At 44.2% G+C, this 19,538-nt stretch overlaps 1 protein-coding gene across 6 annotated transcripts in view; it reads right to left on the bottom strand.

Moving 5' to 3' along the window:
• PTPRT (protein tyrosine phosphatase receptor type T) overlaps nt 1–19,538 on the bottom strand; it is a 1,142,918-nt gene that overhangs the window by 732,762 nt on the left and 390,618 nt on the right. The window lies entirely within an intron of this gene.

Genomic DNA, 19,538 nt, shown 5'->3' with positions numbered 1-19,538 from the left:
GAGACAAAGTGAGGCCCCATCAATGCAGGTGGCAAAACAGAGCCTGGACAAATTAAAGATATGGTTAAGGAAATTTCACAAGCAACTGGGAGGGCTGAACTCTGTGACTTAAGGGTCTTATGATTCTATGAAATAAACTGCATCATGAAACAGAGCAGATAAACTCAGGTGATTTTAGAAGGAATGTTTCCACCTAGAAAACCACTAAAATCTTCAATTCAGAAAGAAACCTTAAGACCACTTATCCTCAGCCAAGTTGAGCTACTTCAATAGCTAAAAGTCACCTCATTCTTTCATCCTAATACCAAAACGACTAACAGCTCCCAGTTGATAAATGTTGGGAAACCCATAACTTCTTGGGATTCTAGAAGGTATCAATCAAACCCTGTCTCCTTCGGGTTCTGAGTGAATTTAAAAACAGACATGAGAGAGATAGAAAGGGAGAGACAGAGAGAGAGGAGTTCAAAACCTCCATATTATTATTCACAAAGTAACTTGGACTTAAGGCCAAATTAGACTTTCTGCCTGTTTCCCTTGAACCACCATGCAGAGCAGGGGGATGGCCATGGACCCACCTTCCAACTCTGCCCAGATCCCTAGGGCCACAGTTGTCTTACTGGGATGACCACTTAGGATAGTTGGGTGGGCTTGTACCAAAAAGTAGCCAGGTGAAAAGCACAGAGAAACCTGAACCAGTGGCTATCAGGTTTTTGCCATCCTACCAATGAGAAAAAATTTTGTGTAAATATAAGGGATACAAGTGCAGTTGTGTTACATGGATATGTTGCATAGTCGTGAAGTCCGGGCTTTTAGTTTGACTAGCAACCAAATGATGTATATTGTATCCATTAAGTAATTTCTCATCTCTCACCCTCCTCCCACCCTCCAACCCTTCCAACCCTCCAATGTATATCATTTCACACTCTGCGTCGATGTGTACGCATTATTTAGCTACCACTTATAAGTTAGAACATGCAGTATTGATTTTCTGTTTTGGAGTTACTTCACTTAAGATTATTGTCTCTAGTTCCATCCACATTGCCGCAAAAGTCATGATTTCAGAAAATGTAGCACTGCCTGGGGAAGGAGCCACTGGAAGTGGAACAAAGGTGCAGGTGTCTTTGCCCAGTGTTTCTAAGTGAGTAAAACGTCCCAGTTTTATGGCCTTGCAGTAATACAAGGTAAGTGGAGAGATGTCTCTATGTCAGGGAAGTTATCGAATTATCATAAACTCGCAATGAGGCAGCTAAAAAGGAGCAATTATAGGGGCAGAAATTGAGGCTTAGAGATGAGACCGAGCCTGCATCCATGCCCATATCTGTCCGCTGGCCTACATGCCACAGGGTTCCAAAACGTTTCCTTGGACAGGTAAGTAGCAACTCACAAGCCCCACAAAGGGTTTGTGACTGCCTCTACCACTGAGGAGTAGCACATCTCCCAGCAGAGGCAGCAGCCTGAGAAGCAAAGTGTCTCTCTCCTCTCTGAATTCCATGACACCCGCATGCACATTTCAGCTCCTGTCCTCCTGCCAATTCACACCATGGGCACATGTACCCTTGGCTCCTTAGAAGCCACTATAGAGAGAGTTGGGAAGGTTTTCCTTCCACCAGTTCATGTTCCCACTTCTTTCCATCCTAGCTTCGGTTGCAGGGCAGGCTCGCTGAGGAGGTAGAGATTGCCCTGTTCCATGTAGCTTCATGCACAACCCTGTAATGTTGTTCTGGGCACACAGCTAGACTATGTCTTCTAGCCTCCCTTTAGCATTTGGTTTGTTTTTTGCATTTGGTTTGTTGTTTGCCACTGAGTTTCTTTTCAGTGTGTCATGCAGCTTTATTGTGACAATAGCTTATTGATAAAGCTGCCTGAGAGGGCAGACTCATGAAAGAAACCATGCGGGGTACATTTCAGTTCAGTGTACTGAATTTGGTGGGGACATGCAACTGAGTTCTAGATAATGGGGCATGAGTATGATGTGTGCCACTTTCCAGGCCTGGTTGGTAAAAGCTGCCTCCCTCTCACCCCCACACCTCCATACTAAATGATCTTGCCTCTCAAAGACTGGTCCTTGGGCCAGCCACCCCAGTGTCACCTGGGAGCTTGTGAGAAACAAGAATCTCACATCCACCCCCAGGCCTATTGAGTCTGGATCTGCATTTTATCAAGATCCCCAGGTGATCTGCTTGTACATAAAGCAGGGAGAATCATTGGCCCATTCTGTTTTCCCATCTACCAGCTGAATGTCCCGGATCTCAAGAGCCTAGGAGAGGGCAGAGCACCTTAAAAGAAGCCAGGTTCCCTGAATGAGCACAACCACACAGAAGGCTACTCACCTATTAGGAGCACTCATCTTGGATTTTAAGTAAAGAGGGAATAAACTATTATTCAGCTACAAGTCCCTTTATTCAAGGCAGTAAGATGTGAAACAGTAGCTACTAAGCAAAGTTGCAAGACAGTCTACATAAGGATATCATTAAGAGCAGCAAGCCTTGGTGGTAACTTGGGAGGTATTTGAAATAGAATAGCCCAGGCAAAGGCACAGAAGCATCCAGCAATGCAACTGTAAAGTCTTGGGGGGGGGGGGGTTGGGATCCAGCGGCCATCTCTAGCCCCTTCCACATGTAGCCCACCTTATACAGGTCTGACCACACCTTCCAGAAAGGAAGGGAGCCTATCTGCGAGTTGAACTCAAGCCCTCCACTAGAGATTGCTCAGGAATCAAAACACTTGTATATCATCAGCTCTGAGGAGCCCGCTTTGATCAACAGGTTGGCATAATTAATATCATCCCAGGGCTGTCAGTTTCCTGGAGATCAAAAATGAGCCGGTCATTACGCCAAGATCAGTGAGAAACAAGAAAGAGAAAGACTGTAAATACATTCTTTTCCCTTCTCCCTTAAAAAAAAAAAAAAAAAACTACTAACGTGATAAGGAACATAAAACAGCATTAGTTTCCTCACAGTTATTATACATAGCACTGAAAATTGTGGAATTAAACCAGGAAGTACTCTCTGGCTGGCAATAAATTTTGCATTTCTCCCCTTCGTGCATAATAATGCCTTGATAAGCGCCTCGTTATTGATGTGTCTGCAACACAGATCCCCTTTTTGGAGGCAAAACACTTCTCCATAGCAGATGGCGGCTATTGTGTTTACACATGAGCACCTCAGGATTGCATTTCCTCACGTCGGCAGTAAAAAGAAAGTCCTAATTGAGTTTTTAATGGCTTTGCACATTGTTCATTAAGATTACATGAGTGTGCTCGGGCGACTGGCAGCTGAGGGCCTTGGGCACCAAGAGCTCAGCGTGGTCCCTGCAGACAGGTGGCCCCGCCAGCTCCCAGTGCCAGCACCTACTTGAAGGGAATGGATGCTGGTGGGGCCTCAAATGCTGCCAAAAGCCAAGCAGCTGCGGTGACATGAAACGAATCCTGGATCTTCACTCAAGGAAACTGGGTTTCACTCCAGCTTCTGGAGTTTCTTAGTTGTGTGACTTTGAGCAAGTCAGTAAAATTCCCTGGGCCTCAATGTCTCCATCTATAAAATGGGATAATGAAACCTACAGATCAAAGTTGTTTGTTTTCAGTGAATATTAAGTAAAAACGGTACTTAATAAATGCTAATTTTATAACAGATAGCCAACAGCAGGTAACAGTGAGCCCAATGCAGTTTATAAAACCTTATGTTTATTGAGAACTTATTATGTGCCAGGCATCGATCTAAGCATTGTTTAGCATCCTAATGAGGTGGTGCCATGCTATCTCTGTTTTAAAGCAAGGAATATGAAGGAACAGAGAGGTGAAGTCATTTTCTTAAAGCCACGTAACCAGAAAGTGGTAAATACTCAAACCAATTATTCCTTCTTAGAAAGCAGAGACTACAGGGTCTAGAAATGCACTCTCCTAACCAGTAGCTAATGACACCATATGCCTATTTAAAATAATTAAAATTAAGTAGAAAAAAATCATTTACTTAGAGATGCTAGTCACATTTCAAGTGCCCAGTAGACACACACGACTGGTGGATACCATATTGGACAGTGCTGGAGTAGAATACATCCATTGTCACAGAAATTTCTGTTGGATAGCACTGGTCTAGAAGTTGTGGATTACTTATCAAAGCATAACAAATTACATCCAGGTGAGTCACAGGAACTTAACTAACCCAACCTACTCATTTTATAAACTCCAATAGGGAACAAGTAACTTGGCCAAGGTCAACCAACAATGAAGATGTAGACTCAGATTTTCTGACTCCGATTTCAGTTTCTACTACAGACAACTCTGCCCTTCCTTGCTCGAGCTGTACAGCCACAGAAGTGGTTTCCCAGATAGCTATTTTAGAGGGAAAAAAGCATATGTTGCCTTCAGGAAGCATAGAAGCATAGAAGCCCTAGGCATTCTACATGTCACATGACTTAGGGGAAGTATGTGCACACACCTTGGGCATTCCCAGCCTCAGCTTTGACATGCAGTTCAACAACTGTTTGTTGAGCCCCAAGCCCTGGTGAGCAAGGACAACGTAGGAAGCTTCTAATGGGCCCCTGGGATAAACTGGAACCCAAGATACATCTCTTCTCTCTGATGATCTTAAACAAATCACTTAACTCTTTGACTCTCAAGTATCATCTTCTATAAAACGACTATAAAACACATTTTGTATTGTGGCCATGAGGATTAATACAACTACTATTTATAATGCATCTAGATAAGTATCGCTGCATGTAGGTCCTCAAAAACAGCTTCTTTTCTATCTTTCCCATACCCCTAAAGTTTTGTTTCAGTGTAGCAGGGAGACCTTAATAGACTGAAGAAGAAAATAGTAAGAAATCCACTGAGAAGTAGAGTAAAATCTGCTGCCCCGTCCCCACCTCCCACAAGTGATAAGGCATCAAGGTCCAGCGATGCCTCCTCCTTTTGTTTCTCTGACCATCTTCTTCCTTTCCACTCCCTTGGCACTGGCCCAATTCAGGTCCATGGCATTTGTGTCAGAAACTGTTTATTTTGCAACAACTTCCTAAGCAGTCTAGTCCTTGATTCTCTCACCATCCAATAAAACAGTAGTCAGCACCATCTTTCTGAGATACAAAACCAACCATGACATGTCCTCAACTTCCACTGAGGTCCTCCTTTATAGGAAATTCCCCACTTCCTATAAAGCCCAAGGTCTTTCATGGGACTATTTGGAGCCTTGCACATCCTTACCCCCACCCCTCCTGCCTCATATATGAAGACTATCTCCCCTACCCTCCCCCCCACACACGTCCTCGGCCACTTTGTGGTAGACAGAACAAGGGCCTCCCAAAGATATCCATATCCTAATATTTGAAACCTGTAATATGTTACCTTTCATGGCAAGAGAATTAAGGTTCAGATGGAATTAAGGTTATTAACCAGATAAGCGTGAGATGGGGAGATTATTCTGGATTTTCCAGCTGAGCACAATGTAATCACAAGGGTCCTTTAAGTGGACAAGGGGGCCGGGAGAGTCAGAATCAGAGTTGGAGAGCTATCTGAGGAGGCTATGCTGCTTACTTTGAGATGAAAGAAGGAGCTATGAACCCAAAACTGCAGGTGGCCAGAAAAAACTAGAAAAGGTGAGAAAACAAACTCTACCCTAGAGCCTCCAGAAAAGAATGCAGCCCTGATACCTTGAATGTACCCCAGTGTGACCCACTTAGGACTTCTGATGTCCAGATTAAAATGTGTGGGGTTTTGGCCACTAAATTTGTGGTAGTTTGTTACAGCAGCAATAGGAAACTAATACATACACCAAACATCCTACGCATGTCCCTGCTGCTGGGCTTTTGCCCAGGTGATACCCTTCCTGAAATCCACGCCACCCAGCTCAGCCATGGTCCTTCATTAAACTACTTAAATATCACTTTCCCTACATGGCTTTCACTAATGTCCAGGAAACAGCCACTTCTGAATTGTTGTTCCTATATTTCAGAGTGCAAACTTCCATTATAAGTATTTTAAACAGGATCTAATTTAAAAGTCCATAATGATGAAATTTAGCTATCTAGTGATAATAAAAGTGAAAGTGGCACAAAGACATCAAAAGGCACAATGCACTTTCAGTAAGAAAGTGTAGGTTTAAGAGAAGCAGCTAGTGCTACCGGTATTACCATGAAAACTAGTAATCATCAAGCCAATCGAAAACATAACAATAAACCAATAGCCATACCAATAAACATATCATTCATTTTATCTATTATTCATATTATCTATGAAAGCAATCTAATTATCAAGTGTCAAAAAAAAAGAAATCTGCTGCTTTTCTAATATACCAGAAAATGGGGAGGTGGTGTTAACTAGAGCTTAATGGATATATAATACCTATTTAAAACAAAAAAAGATACATCCTGAAACTTCAAAGGAATTGAATATTGTGAACATTTTGTCACTTTGCGTGAACAAGTAATAAGCATTTCTGTAATCATTCATTCAGACCAGTAAGTTGGAGTTTCAGCATTTCATATGCAAATTTGTTAAGGCAAGTTTTGAAGAAACAACTATCTAATAATCCATGTAGCTGTGGATAATGTAGTTTAAATATGGTATTAACCCCCAGTGATTGGATTTGAAGGTGCACTGGTGGAGAGGCTCTGCTAACCCGTGCTGGATACCCTAATGCAAGCAGAGTCAGGCAGGGAGTTTGTGTGCACTTGGGTCTTTTCCTCAAAGACCAAATCCCTAGCACCCCCACATTCTTTTACACCTTCTGAGAAAAAGAGGAAGGCAGAGAGGAAGAGGAAGAGACACAAGAGAAAGAAGGAATGGAGAAGGGGAAGAAGAAAGAAAAGAAGGAGAAAACAAAAGAGTAATGAAACTAAGAGAAAGAAAGGAGGGAAAAGGGGGAAGAGGATGGATGGAAGGGAAGAACGGGGGAAGGGGAACACGGGAAAGAGGCAGATAGAGAAACAGGAGACATGAAATGCAGGTGAGGGAAGGGGTACTGAGCAGGGGGAGAGGAGAGGCAAAAGATTATGGAGACAAAGCAGAATAACATCTAAACTACATGCAACCTCTACATAAGCTTGCATCCCTCCTGACCTCCCAAAAAAAGCAAAAGTGGAAATAAAGACTTTTTACCCAGCGTACTTCTTTTGGTCCTTCCAATGATCATGTGATGAAAACAGACCCAGGGACAATGTTGCAGGGCATACTGGGACCTGCGTCTCCCTTTATCACTTCATAACTTGCCTTCCCCAATAATTCAGTTCAATCTCCCAGGAGCAAAACTAAATGTTATTGTAGGAAAAACAATGGAACCCAAAACACAACAGAACAACAACTCAGCAACATAAACTGTAAAACATAAGGTCTTGTCCGATTTGCTCTTTGATGTTGGAAATAGACAATTCATTTGGCAAAGTCCAGATGAAATTGAAGGTCAGATAATGCCACTCTCCTTTCAGACTCTTCACCTCCTCCTATGCACCCATTTTAACCACACACTGCCCTGTAAGCAAGAATTCTGTCTGTTTCTTCACCTGCAAAACAGGTATATATACAGGTAGAGGTTTTAAGTTCCTTCCAGCTACAGAAGTCTGTTTCCAAGACTTTACAGTGACTTTACCTGACTAGTTAGTGGTCTAACCCAGCCTGGCTTGGATTTTTTACCTAGACTCCCTCTGAAGAAGGGGTGGGAAGGAAAGAACTTTGTCCTTGGGTCTTGTTCCTGAAGGAACGTAGTACTTTTTGTGTTCTCACGAGAATTTATTTATCTTCTCAGTCACTCCTCCTCTTAACAATAACAACAGCCAACACATACTATCATGTTTTACTTAGATTCATTTGTTTAATTCTAATATAAACCCTAGGAGGTAGTGACTACTATCATTCTTCTTTTATGGATGGGAAAACTGAGAAACAGCTTAAGTGACTTTTTCAAGGCCACACAGCTGGTGGCACGGCCAGGATTCAAACCTAGAAAGTTCTAATTCTCATTTAGCTGCTAGGCTGCACGCCACATGAAGGGCACGTTGTGTTTGATGGCAAGGAGTGATCATAAACTCCCTGGAGGTAGCTGGCCTTGCGCTGGGGAGCTGGTTCAGGCAGGAAGAGGGGTAAAAAATGGAAAGAACAAACAAAAATTAAGTCAGTTGTCAAGCTGCTGCCATATTAAGAGTAAAGAGAACAACAGGGCTGCTGGGAACATTGTCAGACCCCAAATTGTTCTTGACATTCATTGGGCTGAGTCCTTTGCTTCTGCAGCCCTAAATGGAAATGACATGGAACTAAAATATATATATTTTAAAATCTCCAAACTCTTCACACATCCGTTGGCATGATAATATTTTGATTAGTTACATTTATGCTCCAATTACACTCACAGAATGTTCAACTGTGTCTTATATATAGCATGTTTGCCATGCTCCATAGAAAATACTGGATTATTACCTCGTATACTTGCAATGGGAAAAGACACAAATGCAAAGGGGGGAGAAAAGACAGCAAAAAGAAGAGATGACTAATCCTGTTAAAATGGTGCTGTCTTGCCTTCACATTACTAAATTGGGTCATCGCTATTATTGTCAAGCTTTAAAATGCCAGGGCTCGGAGAGACATCAAGTATTTAAGTCTACCCTTCCCCTCACCTGAGGCTTTTATCTCCCTTACCACGACTGGGTCTGAAAGCAACCTCCTCACATACCCAGTGAGTGGCAAGGTCGACAGTGGGGAATGTTTGTGTCTGTGCTCTTTTTTCCTTCCCGGGGAGAGCATCCATCTATTTCTCAAAGAGGTCCATAACCCTGTCCAAGATAAATATATAAATAAATAATAAACAGAAGCTAAGAGTTACTCTGAGCTTTGCAAAATGCCTTCCCGGGGGATACTAGGAGTGACTTCTTACCGTGTGTGCTGCCCAGATGCCATCACATTATTTTGCTCTTCACTGGCAGCCCATGATGCAAGCATTGAAGGTGAGTGTATCACACCATCTAATGCTGATACCAGGTAGACCCCTGAGCCCCATGAAGGTCTGCTAAAGATTGCCCCCAATTCCACAGCACCCGCCTCTCAAATCCTCAGCTACTGGAGCTGGCTTTCTCCCCTGGCTTCTCTCTGCCATTGCATCCCTAACTCTACTGGTACCTCTACGCCTCAGTTTCCCCAAGGTCATTCCACGCATGAAGGCTAACCCCTCCACCAGTCTCCTTACGAAATCCACCAGAGCCAAGCATTTCATCAAGTTAATAAAATTTGTTGTAACCACAAGTATTATTTGTGCACCTACTATGTGTCTGACAGTAGGGGAACAGCAGTCAGCATGGAAGAGTTTTTATCCTCTTAGAGATTACAGGCTTCTAAAGAGCCATTACAAGAATGTGGAAAGTTCTACGACAAGGCAAGAACCCAGACTTGATTTGGGGGAAGAAGTATAAAAAGAAAACACCTACAACTTTCTGGAGCAAATAAACTGTAGGCTGAGGTCTAAGTTATGTAGGTGTCAGACAGGGGAAAAGGGAACAGAAAGAATGTTCCATGCAGATGAAATAGCCTGTTTCAAAGCCAAGGAACAAGACAGTTTCTGCCTTGTGGGGGGCTAGAAGAAACTGCAGACAGAATGCAAGTGCCTTACAGACCACCTCTCTAACCTCTCACCCTTCAGTTTATATATAAAGAACTTGATATTCAGAGAGGTGCCCTGATCTGCCCAGAGTCTCACAGCCAAAGGGTGGTAGTGCCAGCATTCAAATTGAGGTGTATCTGACTCCAAAATCAGTATCATTTCCCTCTGAAACAGCAGTTCCCAAATCGCAGTGTGCATCAGAATTACTTGGAAAGCTTGTTAAACTGTGCTGGGTCCCATACCCAGTAGATTTGGGGTGGAGTCCAAGAATCTGCACTTCTAACAAGTTTCTAAGAGATGCTGATGGAACTGATCTGTGGACCGCATTTTGATAACCACTGGACTAGCTGGTCTCTAATTCTACAGCCCTGATAGGGCAGGGGCCCATAAACTTGGGTGAATCAACAAATGGTGCTACCACAGAGGTGCTAACTTGTTAACCTACCTCCTACCCTGGGCCACACCCTGCCTACCTCTCTCAGAGGCAGGAGGTCTTGGCCACTGGCCATTAAACATGAAGACTCTCCCTCTGCCCAACTCCAACAAGCTCCTCTAGCCTGAGCCATTTTCTTTCCATCACTGCTAATTACCAAGAATATAATTAGACACTTATTGACTCCCCCAAACGTACTAGGGTCTGCAAAGAAAATAGCACAATAATTATTCCTCCTATTTTACCATCCTCTAAGGAGCTACAAGACTTTGACAGCTGTTATCCAATTAATCCTGACAGCTTATTTTTTTAATGTAAAGGTATTCTTTCTCCTAAGATTGGAAAAGCTATTTCCTTTTTTGAGGTAAGAATGAGGGCAAAGAGAGGCCAGATAACTTGTCCAACATTACGAGGGTCATTTCTTGCCTCCCTTCTCCTGCATGACCAGTGGAACAATGAAGGACAAGGGCATGGACTGTGGACTCAAACTGCCAGATCAAATCCCAGCTCTGTCAGCTCTCAGCTGTGTGGCCTTGGGCAACATACTTAACCTCTATGAGCCTCAGTTTCTCCATCTGAAAAATGGAGGTGACGATGGCAAAAGTTGTACATGCTTCCTAGGCTTGTTACGTGAATTAAATGTGTCTACATGTTACATGCTTAAAATAGTACCTGACAAGTTAAGAATTAGCTACCATGATCATCGGTGGCAGAAGCAGCATTTCTGAGCCCTCATGCAGATCTTTGACTACAACGGTGAGATAACTGACCCTAGAATTCAGCAAGGTAAGGCAGGTCCAGTCTCACTGTCCACACAGGCAGTGGGCCTAGAAGGCACCAGGAAGCCATGGAACATCTCCATGCTGTTGACAACAAGGAACATCTCTCCTCGCCAGTGGTTCTCCAAGTGTGGCCCTGAGCCAGATACATCAGCGTCATGGGGAACCCCTCAAAAAGTAAATCCTTGGGCCCCAAGCTAGACTGACTAGACCAGAAACTCTGAGTGGGGTCAGCCATCTGGGTTCTAACAAGTCCCCCAGGGGATACTGACACTCACTCAAGTTTGAGAACCACTTTTTTTCCCCAGACAGGTTGCCTGAGCCTCAGCCTATCAGGGTAGATCACAATAACCTGGGGGTCATGCCAGTTTCTGTCCAGTGGATGTTCCCTGCCTTTCCCAACAAGGGACAGGACAGGTTACCAGATTCCACAGCACTGTAGCATGGGTCCAGGGCCTGTGTTTTTTTTTAAATTATTTATTATTTATTTATTTTTTGAGAAGAAGTCTCACTCTGTTGCCCAGGCTGGAGTACAGTGGCATGATCTCGGCTCACCGCAACCTCCGCCTCCAGGGTTCAAACAATTCTCCTGCATCAGCCTCCCAAGTAACTGGAATTACAGGCATGTTCTATGACACCTAGCCTATTTTTGTATTTTTAGTAGAGACAGGGTTTCGCCATGTTGGCCAGGTTGGTCTAGAACTTCTGACCTCAGGCAATCGGCCCACCTCAGCCTCCCAAAGTGCTGGGATTACAGGCGTGAACCACCACGCCCAGCCTAGCCTGTGTTCTTGACCACTGCCCTACATTGACTCTCTTGAAACTGCCTTCCCACATGCACTTCTGGAAAGGACTCCAATCCCTACCCCAGTGAGGGCCAGCTAGGAGTGGGGCCCTCATTGCTGAGGCACCATAGTTGCCCTGGTGTGCCAGGAGGTAGGAAATGGACACCAGGAGAGAATGACAACTCACAGAAATGACATAGAAGGCATCTCCCAGACCCACTGAGGCCTTGAAGCCACTAGGATGTCTCCATCAACTGAGGCCTCTTGAAATCAAGCACCTGAACCCCTAGATTTTCTACGGTTTTCATCCTGAACCCACTCTTCCCCTTTCATCCCTCACTCCTCCACCTGCCCCCATCCTCTCAGCTGCAAAGCTAGTTTTCTATTTCAGTCTTACCTTTCTCCCATTCTCCATCCCTAGCCCTCCTCCCTTGTCCCACTTTTTGTACCAAAATGCACTTTGGACTATCCCCCTTGACCACAATGCAGACCCCAACCATCTCTTGGGTTCCCCTTCCTCTTGCTGCTGTCCACCTCATTCAGTCCAGTGGTCTCTGCATTCTAGACCACCAAAGATACTGTCTCTGTCAGTTCCACCCAGCAGTGCAGTAGAACCTGGACCCAGATGGAAAGAGAGTAGAACAAGATGAAATGAGGAAGTAGAGGCAGCTCTAGCGCTGACAACTGCCAGGGAAGCAATGAGCTGAATGGGTTCCCGAGAGCCGCCATAACAAAGACCACAAAGTGAGTGGCTGAAACAACAGAAGTTGGTCGTCTCACAGTCCTGGAGGCTGGAAGCCTGAGATCAAGGTGTCAGCAGGGTTGGTTCTTTCTGAGGCCAGTGAGGGAGAATCTGTTCCATGCCCTCCCCTAGCTTCTGGTGGTTTCCTGGAGATCTTTGGCATTCTTTGGGTTGTAGATGTACCCCTCTTCCTTATCTCTGCCCTCAAATTCACATGATTTATCCCTGTGTGCATCTGTCTCCATTTGTTAAGGAAAAAACACCAGTCACATTGAATTCAGAGCACACCCTACTCCAATATGTCTTTATCTTAACTAATTACATCTAGAATGACTACTTCCAAATAAGGTCACATTTTGAGATACTGGGAGTGAAGACATCAACATATGAATTTGGTAGGGACAGAATTTAACTTCTAATAAGCTTTCTAGAGCCCTACTGTGTTCATCACCCAAAGATATATCTAAGGCCGTCCTAGGAGGGTTTCTGTAGAGATGACGGAAAATAATATTTAGAGGGAGCATGAGAAAATATTGTTTTCAACTATAAAATAATACATGGGGAAACAAACAGAAAAGTAGAAAGGAGGAGTGACAAGTCCTCATGGAAAGACAGCCACACATGTCTTTAGGTATTTCCTTACAGTCTCATTTCCTGGCATAGGTTAGTGCTTTCCAAGGAGTTACGGCATTTGATTGGGCTTGTTGCTGTGGTTGGTAACTGTGGTTGGTAAATTTTTCCTAAAGAAGAGGCTTAATGGGGGGATAACAGTTTATAGTGGCCTTGTCTGCATTGAAGCTACATCCAGATCCCAATGGGAAAGGAGCAAGCACCCCTTCAGCAGGGCTGCCTGTTCACTGATGTTGCAGGTTAGTTTTATAACAAATGTATATTGAGTGTCTGCTCCACACCAGGCACTGTTGTAGGCCCCGGGAGTACAGCTGTGAACAAAACAGTGAAGATATTTCATCAGAGACAGTTTGCGGAGATGAAAATGCTCCTCAAGAGCTTTGAAACAAGTTGAATAGGGCTCCTGTAGATGCCCCCCAGGGAATGCACGCCAGTTTTTCATGCCATGATTACCCCTTTTTAAATTCTTGATTTTTAGCTCATCTTTCGAGGCTCTGAAGTACCTTGCAACGATTATTTCCCCAGGAAGGATCTACGAATGGTCTATTTTCTGAGCCTGTGCATTTCTGATGCTGCCTCACTTTTATAGTATAGATCATGTGCCCGTATTCAATTTCTTGAGTCTCGACCTATTCCCTTCTAAATACTGTGGACCAGTGCTTCTCATCTTTTGCTAATAGAACAAGGATAGCAGGTTTGTCCCTCATCTGTCAAATCCTCTTTTTGAATATACACTTGGAAGGCAGGTAGATAGGTGTATCTCACGCCCTAATTCCTAATTCCTAATATAGGGAAGATTTTTTTTTTTTTTTTTTTTTTAAATCTTACAGCGTTGTTCTTAGGAGCACAGCACGGCAATGAAGATGCAGGCTCTGGAGCCACACCCCTGCAGTCAAAACTCAGCCCTCTCATTTCCTAACGTGCATCCCTGGGCAAATTACACAGATTTTTCTCTGGCTTTGTTTCCCAATCTGTAAAATGGAGATAATAAAAAGACAAACCTGGCCAGGTGCGGTGGCTCACACCTGTAATCCCAGCACTTTGGGAGTCCGAGGCAGGTGGATCATGAGGTCAGGAGATCAAGACTATCCTGGCCAACGTGGTGAAATCCTGTCTCTACCAAAAATATAAAAATTAGCTGGGCATGGTGGCGCACGATTGTAATCTCAGCTGCTTGGGAGGCTGAGGCATGAGAATCACTTGAACCTGGGAGGCGGTGGGAGGTTGCAGTGAGCCAAGATTGAGCCACTGTACTCCAGCCTGGCGACAGAGCAAGACTCCATCTCAAAAAGAAAAACAAACAAACAAAAAAAAAAAAAAAAAAAAAAAACCTTACAGGATCCTCAGTTAAGCTTGAGGATTAACTGAATTAATACAGGTAATAGTAGAAAGGCTGACAAACTTTTTCCATAAAGGGCCAGACAGTCAATATTTTAGGCTTTGCAGGCCAAAAAGTTTTTGTTACAACTACTCAATTCTACTGTTGGAGTGTGACAACTGCAGAGACAATGGATAAATGGAGGGATGGATGAGGCTGTGTTCCAATAAAGCTTCACAAAAACAGGCAGCCGAGGGGTCCACGCATGGGCTGTAGTTTGCTGACCTCTGACTTAGTACCAGGCAAGTACTAAATTCTCAATCAATGTTAGCCATTATTATTAACTATGATGAGATTCAGAAGGACGGGGGTTGGATCCTCTCTGTCACTCACTGCCTGGTTCTCTGACACTACAAACAGATGGCGTACATGAAAAACCACCATCCACAGAAGTATTCCTTCCAGCCCACCTATAGCACTGCACTTGTGAAAATGACACCTTCCAAGATGCAACGCGCTGCCACAATGTCTCTGATAATTTTTGCCCTGTTGTATTTGTGAGTTTCAGCCTCGAGCAGGATGTGAAAAGAAAGGCGGGAGGAAAACAATAGAACATTAAGTGCTTCAGAAAGTCCTCTTCATGCTGTAAAGGGATGTCTGTCCCATTTAAGTAGGTACAGACCTTTATCTTCTACTAGAAGGACAGAGAAGGATGGACACACATCTTCCTTTTGTTAGTGGCACAGCATAGGTGGCTGAGCTAATGTTTTTCCTGACCATTCCTATTAGCCTTGGAGTTGAGGGAAAACTCTCCCAGATTCTGTCAAAAGTTCACCTGTCCCACTTTCCAGTGTTGCTATGATCTGTTGCTTTTGTTGCTGTTCTCATGGGAATTTTTAAGGGAAACTGCAAGAGGTCGGGATTTCCAAAGACTCTTCAGGTTATTTCCACCACGGACTCTGTGTATGGTGGAAAGAGTTCCCGAGCCCGGTGCTCTCCGTGGCACTCACTGTCTCATTTCAAACACATAAATCCAATGCTTTATCTACTTTTCGGGATTTTCTGGTTATTTTCTTCACCACCTACACCAAGGTTAAGCCATGCCCCCATTTCCCTTGTCCTGACCAAAATTGATATACTACGACCCAGAGCCAAAAGCATAGACAACAGGTGTGGGTGAAAATTCTCCACTTGTATAGAAATTATTTGAAGAAATTCCTGCTTAATTGGGCTTCAATCTCTTTCATACCCTTATATTCATTCATTTGTTCACTCATTCATTCATTCTTTTACTCATTATGTGCCCGCTAAACATTCACTGAGCAAGCTTTGTGTACATGGTACGAAGCATGTAGAGACAAAGCATAAATATTTTATTCTTGAAGACCTCTTGCTCTAAATGGGTATGGTGCACCTGGTGATGCCCTGCGCAGGTCTCTTTAAAGAAACTTGTCTCCCCAGCTGCCAGGGCACTTAGAAACACAGTCTTTAGCAGTAGCCCCTCCAGGGACTGTGTCAGCTGCAGAGCGTAGTCCCAAGGTCTGCCCTTTTGGGAGCTGCACATCCAGCGACTGATGGAGGCTGGGGTGGAAAGCCTCAGCCAGTCCTGCCCGTTGCAGACTCGGACGGGCCATTTTAGCTCCCGTGGAGTTGGCTAATGATGTCCTGAGGTCTGCGTCAGCTCACTTCCTCCCCCAGCCTGCTGCTCGTCCCTTCCTTCCCTTCCACAGCTGCTAGTCCTGGGGACAATTCCCAATAAACATCCTAATAAATACTCATCTCCATCTCTGATTCTGAATCCCAGAGAATCCAACAGTGACAATGGGTCTGGGGGAGCAAGTTGCTCTGTCTGGGCATTTTTGAGGGGAAATTTGCGTTGGTTCTTTAAAAACACACAGGAATATTCCAGGTGGAGAGGGAACGATCATTTCAGGCAGAGGGAACAGGATGAGAAAGTCCAGGCTTATGACAGCACAGAGGCATTTGGTGTCCTGGCCTGACTGGTGAGAGGGGAGGTGGAAGCCCAGGAAAAGGACAAAGCAAGTCCTTGATAGTCAAGCTAAGGAGCTGACCATGCACCAGGAGCCCATGGGTATTTATAAGAAGAAATGAGCCATGATGAAATATTCATTTCACCGAGATGAATTGTCTTTGTCAAGGTTCCCTCTAAAAAACAGGAGCTACTCTGGATGCGTCAAGTAGATAGTTTTCATACAAAGACTCAGACCTTTATCCGCTACTGGGAGGCTGGGGAATGTCAGTGGGGAAGGTAGTCCTCAGGAAATCCCTAAGTATAAGGACCACAGGAAAAGTTGAGTCTGTAGTTTTGGCTACTTGAGTGACTGTTGGGTAGATGCTCAACAAACATGGGCACAGCTCGAAGTCTGCTGACTGCCCGCACCCCTACAGGGGCCCTCAGCTGCTGGAGGGAGACTCACTGCTCTCTGGTTCTTTGACCTTTCAGATCTCTCATCAGTGGGATCTCACTGGGACCCTGCAGGTGAAGGAGTCTGGGAAATGTGGCTTCTGGGTTTCATGCCCTTTGGTATAGGAGAGCACTTAGGGAGCTGTGCATCAACAAGCAATATGTGACTTGGGTCACAGAGGATGTGGCTGCAGCAAGGAGATTAGTTATGGGGCTGAATCAAAAGCCCAAGCAAGAGATGTTGGTGCCATCATCACGTCACTGCCCAATTCTCCTTCCTCTCCAAGGCCTCCAAACCTGCTCTGAGGCTTGGCAGGGAAAGTGAGCCAGACTGAGGAGGACAAGAGACAGGGCTGCCTGAAATAAATGCAAGGGACACACAGCCCTGTCCTGCCAGGTGTGACTCCAGGTGCCAGGTGCAACTCCTGCCAGGTGTGGCTCCTGGATCGGGCTGGCTGCTCTTCACTCACTGGCATTTGGGGGAGAAGGGCACTGAGATGGAGCAGAGAGAACCAATTCGGAAGACAGAAACCCTGGCTTGGAGCCCTTTCCAGCCATTTCCTAATTGGATGTATGACTTTTCTAAGGCTGCCAGAACAAATTACCACAAACATGGTGGTTTAGGATAACAGAGATTTATTCTCTCACAGTTCTGGAGGCCAGAAGTCTGAAATCAAGGTGGGTCGGCAGGGCCGTGTGCCCTCAGAAGGCTCTAGGGGATAATTCCTCTTTGCCTTTTGCAGCCCCTGGTGGTGTCTGGTGCTTCCTGAGGTCGTCTCTGCCTCTGTCTTCACATGGTCTTCTCCTCATGTCTCGCATTTCAAATCTCCCTCTGCTTTTCTCTCTCTTTTGCAGCTATCATTGGATTTAGGATCCACCCTAAATCCAGGATGACCTCTTGAGATCCTTAACTGCATCTGCAAAGATCTTTTTTCCACATAAGGTCACAGTCACAAGTTCTAGGGATTACACCTTGCACAATGCTGGGGGGCCATGATTCAACCCCACTACAACTACACTGGGTGACTCTGCAAATGTCACTTACACTCATGCTTAGACTCAAATTTGTACTAATAAGATAGAGTAGGGGCCGGGCATGGTGGCTCAGGCCTGTAATCCTAGCACTTTGGGAGGCCAAGGCGGGTGGATTGCCTGAGCTCAGGAGTTCAAAACCAGCCTGGGCAACACAGTGAAACCCCATCTCTACTAAAAATACAAAAAAATTAACTGGGCACGGCAGCGTGTGCCTGTAGTCCCAGCTACTCTGGAGGCTGAGGCAGGAGAATTGCTTGAACCCAGGAGGCAGAGGTTGCAGTGAGCAGAGATCATGCCACTGCACTCCACACTCCAGCCTGGGTGACAGAGTGAGGCTCCGTCAACCAAAAAAATAATAATAATAAATAAATAAAAATAAGAGAGTGGGAGGAGAAGATGACCTCCCTGGATATTGGGGTGATTACATAAGACAGAATAAGTCAAAGCCCCGGCCCAGTTATAGACACAAGGGAAGCCTGAATTAACTATCTATTGAATCTGAATCAGCTCTCACCCCATATGGGACTGGTCTGGTCAGGACCTGGATACTCCTACTTCATGCAGCGTAACACAAAGCTCAGTTTGCATTTAGGATTGCACTAGATTGCCTTAAAAGCAGTACCCAGTTCTGAAGCTTACCACTGTATAAAATAATATCTGGTGTCTATAGTCCTTCATCTGTTCAAGTATAGGTTGGATGGAAGGATTTCCAGATTCCTGCGGATTTAGTATTCCTACAGTAGTGTGGGCATCAGATTCACTGCAAGTAACTTACCTAACAACTGAAACACTGCCCCCACCCAAAAGGGGAAAATCAGATCACTTCCACAGGGTGGAAAAACTAGATTACTTCCACCATAGAAGTCTTCTGACGCTGCCTCTCCCCTTTGCCCGTCCAACCCACCCCAGCTCTTAATTCCTGTCCTTGTATCTAGGTTTAAATCATCGCTCCATCACTTTCTGACTATATAACTTAGGACAAGCCCCTTTGTACTTCATTTGTTTTCCTTTCATGCTCTTTAAGTTTTAATAAATTAAAAGTGGCAGAAAATTGAGAAACCTACAAAGAATAAAATTATAAATACCCATAACTCTGCCATCTAGCTTCAACCACTGTGAACATCTTAACATATTTGCTTTGCCTTTTTATTTTTAAAGAAGAAAGATTACTTTATTATTATTGGGAAATGATACATATTCATTTTGAGGAATTCAAGAAATGCAAAATACAAAGATTCAAGTTTAAAAAAAATCTTAAGTTTCACCACCCAGAAATAACTGTCATTAACATATGGCAAACATCATTTTAAATATCTTATGATATACACAGAGACAAAAGGACGGATGGATGGATGGATGAGGATGGGCGGATGGATGGAAGAATAGGTGGAAATAAATACTATCAAATGTGGGATAAAATATATGCCACTTCAAGTTTTTTTTAATACTGTATTTGTCTTTACTTGTATTTGGCAGAACAAAAAGAAATTAAAACAAAATTGAAAGAAATCTAGCCTTTCAAATACTTCTTTACCAAGAGATACTTACCCAAAATTTATTTATTTATTTTTTTATTATTATACTTCAGGTTTTAGGGTACATGTGCACAATGTGCAGGTTTGTTACATATGTAACACAGATTGTGGGCTGGGCGCGGTGGCTCACGCCTGTAATCCTAGCACTTTGGGAGGCCGAGGCGGGTGGATCACGAGGTCAGGAGATTGAGACCATCCCGGCTAACATGGTGAAACCCCATCTCTACTAAAAATACAAAAAATTAGCCGGGCGTGGTGGCGGGTGCCTGGAGTTCCAG

Source organism: Symphalangus syndactylus, chromosome 24, assembly GCF_028878055.3.
Source record: "Symphalangus syndactylus isolate Jambi chromosome 24, NHGRI_mSymSyn1-v2.1_pri, whole genome shotgun sequence".
Classification (NCBI taxonomy): domain Eukaryota; kingdom Metazoa; phylum Chordata; class Mammalia; order Primates; family Hylobatidae; genus Symphalangus; species Symphalangus syndactylus.
This window is presented reverse-complemented; position numbering and strand designations above follow the sequence as displayed.